Below are 6,000 nucleotides of genomic sequence, written 5' to 3'. Positions count from 1 at the left end.
ACTGAATATAAAGGATGAGCTCACAAATATCAGGGGCAGTGCAGTCTGGTCAACGTTAAACCCTCCTTTCTTATTCAGCAGAGGCATGAACGGGAGTCAGACGCCACAAAGTTTAATTAAAGACACAAATACAAGTAAAACTTCCAAATCTTTTCACTGTAAAATTCTTTCACATTATTTGAAATCCTACTGCGTTGAATCTGAAAATGATCACCATGGGATTTTATCTTCACGACTGATTCTAATTTCTCTGCACGGAAGGAATAACTGGTGCTGTTAAATTTGACAAAAGTTGCCCCAGATTCCTGGTGACATCGGCAATACAGTGTGTGAAATGGGTCAACATGCTGAAGAACATAAGAACAAAAGAAATAGGAGCAGGAGTCGGTCATACGCGCCTCGAGCCTGCTCCACCATTTAATACGATCATGATCGATGCGATCATGGACTCAGGTCCACTTCCCTGCCCGCTCCGCAAAGCACAGGACAAATGTTTGAAGTATCGACTGTCCCTCAGTTAGCATTTCTTTCATTGTGCAAAAGAAGGTGACGGGTTAATTAATGATGCTTTTCCATAAACGCAACACAAATGTTTAAGAAAAAAACATACGGTGACTGGCAGGTGAGCGTTGCTTCTGACACCTGGTGGGAATGGGCGGGGAATTTAAAGCCCCTTGTATTGTGAAAGCTTCATATAGAGGAACATCTCAAACACATTGTGTAGGCCTCGTGGCGCAACGGTAGCGTGTCTGACTCCAGATCAGAAGGTTGCGTGTTCAAATCACGTCGGGGTCACTGTTCTTTCAGAATTAATATTTTCTTTGCTGTTTGGCAATAACCAGATCCTTCTTCCAAGGTCTGTCTCACTGTTTCCCCGGTGTCAGGCAGAGATACGCCTGCTGCCCTCATTTAATTCATGTGACAGGACACAACAGTTCAAAATCAACTTGCAGATGGCCACACACACCGCCGAGCGGTCTAAGGTGCTGTGATTAGATCGCAGTTTTCTCTGGAGGTGTGGGTTTGAATCCAACTTCTGACATTTATTATTTTTAATCATTAAGCGAAACTCATTGTTTGACACCACGACCAACTCCTTAAAACTGGGATTCAGCAGTTCACCTGCTCGCTTAACATTTCCGTCTGACCTGGTGCTGAAAGTGGAGATGTTTCCGCAGTGTCGCGGTGAACACGTTCGCTTCACACGAGAAAGCTCACCAGACGGGAATATTTTCTGGAGCTTTCTCCTCATGCATGCTCAGGGGCGAGTTTGTTCTCCTGTGAAAAGTTCATAAGATGATAAGCATGTAAGAATTAGGGACCGGAATAGGCCATTCGGCCCCTCGAGCCTGGTCCACCATTCAAGAAGATCCTGGCAGTTCCTCGACAGCAAGTTTAAACATCTGGGGCAGAGCCAACAGGCGCCTGTCTGCAATCAGTGAGAGAACGGTATGTTTGGCAGAAGCCTGGCGAGCTCAGTCATTAAAACATAAGACTTTTAATCTCAGGGTCGTGGTTTCGACACCCACATTGGACATTTACATTTTTCATAGAATTATCGATTGAGAGAAGTTTGCAGCACATAAGGAGGCCATTTTGGCCAATCACTTCCACCCCGGCCAACAAGAGGCGATCCAGCTTCATCCCACTTTCCAGCTCTGGGTCCATAACCCTGCAGGTTACGGCACTTCAGATGCACATCCAAATACTTTTTACTTGCGGTATCTACCTCCGCCATTCTTTCAGGCAGCGAGTTCCTGACCCCCACAAACCTCTGCATGAAGAATTTTACCTTCAAATCCTCCTTAAACCTTCTACCAATTACATTCAATATATGCCCCCTGATTGTTGACCCCTCTGCTATCCACTATATCTACGCCCCTCATAATTTAATCATCTCAATGTTGTCTCCCCTCAGCCTCCTCTGTTCCAATGAAAACAAACCCAGCCGATCCAATCTGTCCTCACAGCTAAGATTCTCCAAACCTGGCAACATCCTCGTAAATCTCCTCTGTACCCTCTCGTACAATCACATAATTACTGTAATATGGTGACCAGAACTACATGCAATACTCCAGCTGTGGCCGAACCAGTGTTTGATACATTTCAAGCATAACCAACCTGCTCTTCTATCCCATGCCTCAGCCAATAAAGGTAAGCATTCCGTGCGTCTTCTTACCCACCTTATCCAACTGGCCTGCTACCCTCAGGGATCTGTGGACATGCACTTCAAGGTCCCTTTGTTCTTCCACACTTCTCAATGTCCGACCATTTAATGTGTGTTTCTTTCCTTGTTTGCCCTCCCCAAATGCACAGCCTCACACTTCTCTGGATTAAATTAGTGTCACCTGAAAACGTTTTAATCATACCTCCTATATTTAAGTTTAGATCATTGATGTTACCACTAAAAGTCAGGGACCAAGCACTGAGCCCTGTGGAACCCCACTGGAACCATTCTTCCAGTCCCAAACACTCCCATCAAACATTACCATTTGCTTCCTGCCTCTGAGCCAATTTTGGATCCAACTTGCCACTTTGCCCTGGATCCCATGGGCTTTTACTTTCGTGACCAGTCTTCCATGTGGGAACTTGGGGAAAGCTTTGCAAAAATCCTTATACACTACATCATGCGCACTGCCCTCATCGATCCACTTGGTTACCTCCTCAAAAAATTTTATCAAGTTAGTCAGACAAAACCTTCCCTGAACAAACCCATGCTGACTATCCGTGATTAACCCATGTCTTTCCAAATGCAGAAATTAAATCATTGATAAATTTTATCCTGCTTTCACGGGAAAACACCATTAATTAACCGATGATCTTTGTTGTGCATGTATAAAATAAGTATACACCCTGTACACTCAATGTACAGTTACATAAGACTACTGGATGTATCTTCACACTGTATGCACTATGCGTATATCACCAGAGGGTGCAACTGGTGGAGACCTCGGGGTCACCTGTACACAACAGGTAACCAGGTATAAAAGGGAGCTCACAGAACTGTACCCTCACTCAGGAGCTGCAATAAGTGAACTAAGGTCACCACAGTTCAAGTACAATACCTTACCTCGTGGAGTCATTACTAGAGTGCTTACAGACACAATAACTGGTGACGAGAATACGAATTTCCATGTGACAATGGCTAACCTTGGCACGTTTGAACAATTCGCCGATGGGGAAGATTGGAAGGCCTTTGTGGAAAGGCTTGAACACTTCTTTATTGCAAATGACATGGGGGGAGACGACCCGACCTCGCTGGCTGATAAGTGCAGAGCTATCCTGCTCAGTATTTGTGGGCCCACCGTCTATGGCCTTGTCAGGGACCTGCTAGTCCCAGAGAAGACAATAACATATCTTGAGCTCATAACGCTGATACAGAAACAGCTCAAACCTAAAGAGAGCATCCTCACAGCCAGACACCGGTTCTCTCCCCACCGGTGGATCCGAAGGCCAAGAAATCGCAAAATATGCTGCAGACCTGAGACGATTGGCTGCACCATGTGAATTTAGTGATCACCTCACCTCACCACTAAGGGACATCTTTGTTATTGGAATCGGTCACAAGGGCCTTCTCCACAGGCTGCTCTCTGCGGACACCACGGTCACCCTGCAGAAGGCAATTAACGTGAGCCAGGCGTTCATGATCTCGGCCTGCGATTCCAAGTGGATGTCTCACCCACAGGACTCTAACCCGGCAAGTACTGTGAACCGAAAGGTGCCTTTTAAAGGCAGGGCTGCTGCTAGCAGTCTCTCTCAGGGAAGAGAGAACAGAACCCCGAGTCCCACAATCCTGAGTCCGCCACATGTGGCCAACCGGCCAACCCCATGCTGGCGCTGTGGAAGAAATCACAGGGCCCACCAGTGCCGCTATAAAGACTATACTTGCAAAGGCTGTAACATGAAGGGCCACCTCCAGCGAATATGCAAGAGAAATCATACTCAGCGAGTCGATGAAGAGTTGCCTGATCATCCGGAGTCCAGCGACAATGAGGTGTACGTAGTGTTAACCTGCACCACCGAGAGTTCCCCGGTGAAAATGGAAGTTGAAGTCAACTATGTTCCAGTCACGATGGAGGTGGACACAGGGGCGAGCCAGTCACTGATGAATCAGGCAGCCTTTGAGAAACTCTGGGACAATCCAATCGAACGACCTAAAATGATCCCGATCGAAGTGAAACTGCTCACCTACACAAACGATACATCCCAGTCGTTGGCAGCGTGGATGTCCAGGTGTCCCATGGCGGCGAGATGCACAGGTTACATTTGTGGATCGTTGCTGGGGATGGTCCAAAGCTATTAGGAAGAAGATGGATGAAAAAGATCACTTGGAGCTTGGAATAGCTCCAACCTCCAGCGATCGACATCCCCCATGGCCCCGAAGTTGGATCTAGCACAACACCTGAAAAACCAACCGCCCAACTCGACTGTGAGGCGACGACACACACCGCTCAACCCAACGGCGAGATGATCCAGCCCAAACAACCAGACCTCACCTTCCAGGCTCCAGTGGCAGGACTCCGGAGAAGAAAATTCACGCAGAAGATAACTTCCTGTCTTCCGTGGCAGAGCCTGGGAAGAAAATGATCACCGCAGCCTACCTCATGGAGAGAAAGAAGATGACGTCTGGACCACGAGATGAAGGGCCTGAAGTCAAGATGGCGGCAGCCAGACCACAAGGGAGCAACACGTGATACCGAACGGCGAACCGGATTGGGGTAAAGATTGAAAGACCTTCTTAAAGGAGACCGGCAACCCATCACAATTTAAGGGACAGTTCCACTCTTTATACAGCGATGATGGTGATACAAATGTAAAAGATGTAACTGACAATTTCAAGTTTGCAAATGTAACGAATCATGATAAGTCGGGCAATTGCGGTCAGAACCAATGTATTGTGAGAGTAAACCAAGTGATGACGTGCGATGCTGGGATTTACAAGCATGCCGACAAAACCAAGGGCAACCTCCCGTCAGCACCCAGGTCCCGCGACCATGTAGTCTGCCCCTCAGGGACCAATGTGATACCCCAGGAAGTGTGGCCACACACAGAGGGAGCATACCAGCTGCAGGGCCAGTGATCAGCGGACGGTAAAGGCACCACGACCGGTACCCTGCCCCCGATCGGCTCCACCTCTCTGGCCACCAGGGCCAGTACTGGGAGCGAGCGGATATCACCCTCCTGCCCTCCCAACGGGACCTGGGATGACCAGGCTCCCACTATCGCTGAAGAGCAGCAGGGAGACACCGCACCCTTCAAAGGAGGACAGGGATGCCACACACTCCTGTGGCTCTGCCCATCACTAGGCAACGGCAAAGGCTCTGAGATTCAGCCAGGTGAGCGATCTGAGCCCACCCAGCTGGCAGGGGACACAGCGCCGCCATCAGACAACCTGGACACAGTCTGGTTACTCTGGAACTAGTGTCCTCACCCACCTGCACCTACACAACCCAGGGGCAAGACTGTGATACCACATATGTACCTTACCTGTAAAATGTACTTGTTCCACTACTGTAGAACCGAAACAGTGATGTAACTAATCCGATGTTTTTTTGTTCTTTCTGTCTGTACAGGTCTGCACATGCAGGTGTTGAGCCACACACATGGTCTATGTATGGGGGGGGGGGTGGGTGCCGTGGGGGGAATGGACGTATGTAGCCATGGACACACATGGATCACACCCAGATCCCACACAACCCCCACTGCAACCTCCAACCATCCACTGCTGAACATTTCCCAATGTCGTGGCAATAAGGACTTGGGGATCCACAGGGAGAGAACCAAGCCAAAGCATAGACAAGGTGCAAGGGCTTTGGGCACTCAAGTCTCGGGCCAGAGCACACAATGCAAAGGCCAGTGGCACAAGACTTTGGGGAGAGTGATGTTGTGTCTGTTTAATATAAGTATACTCCCTGTACACACAATGTACAGTTACATAAGACTACTGGATGTATCTTCACACTGTATATACGATGCCTGTGCCACCAGAGGGTGCAACTG

At 48.4% G+C, this 6,000-nt stretch overlaps 1 non-coding gene across 1 annotated transcript; it reads left to right on the top strand.

The window, feature by feature from the left end:
- Positions 1-723: 723 nt before the first annotated feature.
- On the top strand, positions 724-795 carry trnaw-cca (transfer RNA tryptophan (anticodon CCA)). Its single transcript has one exon. It is a non-coding gene; the product is annotated as a tRNA-Trp (tRNA).
- The last annotated feature ends 5,205 nt before the right edge of the window (positions 796-6,000 follow it).

The sequence above is a fragment of the Pristiophorus japonicus genome, unplaced genomic scaffold, assembly GCF_044704955.1.
Source record: "Pristiophorus japonicus isolate sPriJap1 unplaced genomic scaffold, sPriJap1.hap1 HAP1_SCAFFOLD_147, whole genome shotgun sequence".
Lineage (NCBI taxonomy): Eukaryota > Metazoa > Chordata > Chondrichthyes > Pristiophoridae > Pristiophorus > Pristiophorus japonicus.
This window is presented reverse-complemented; position numbering and strand designations above follow the sequence as displayed.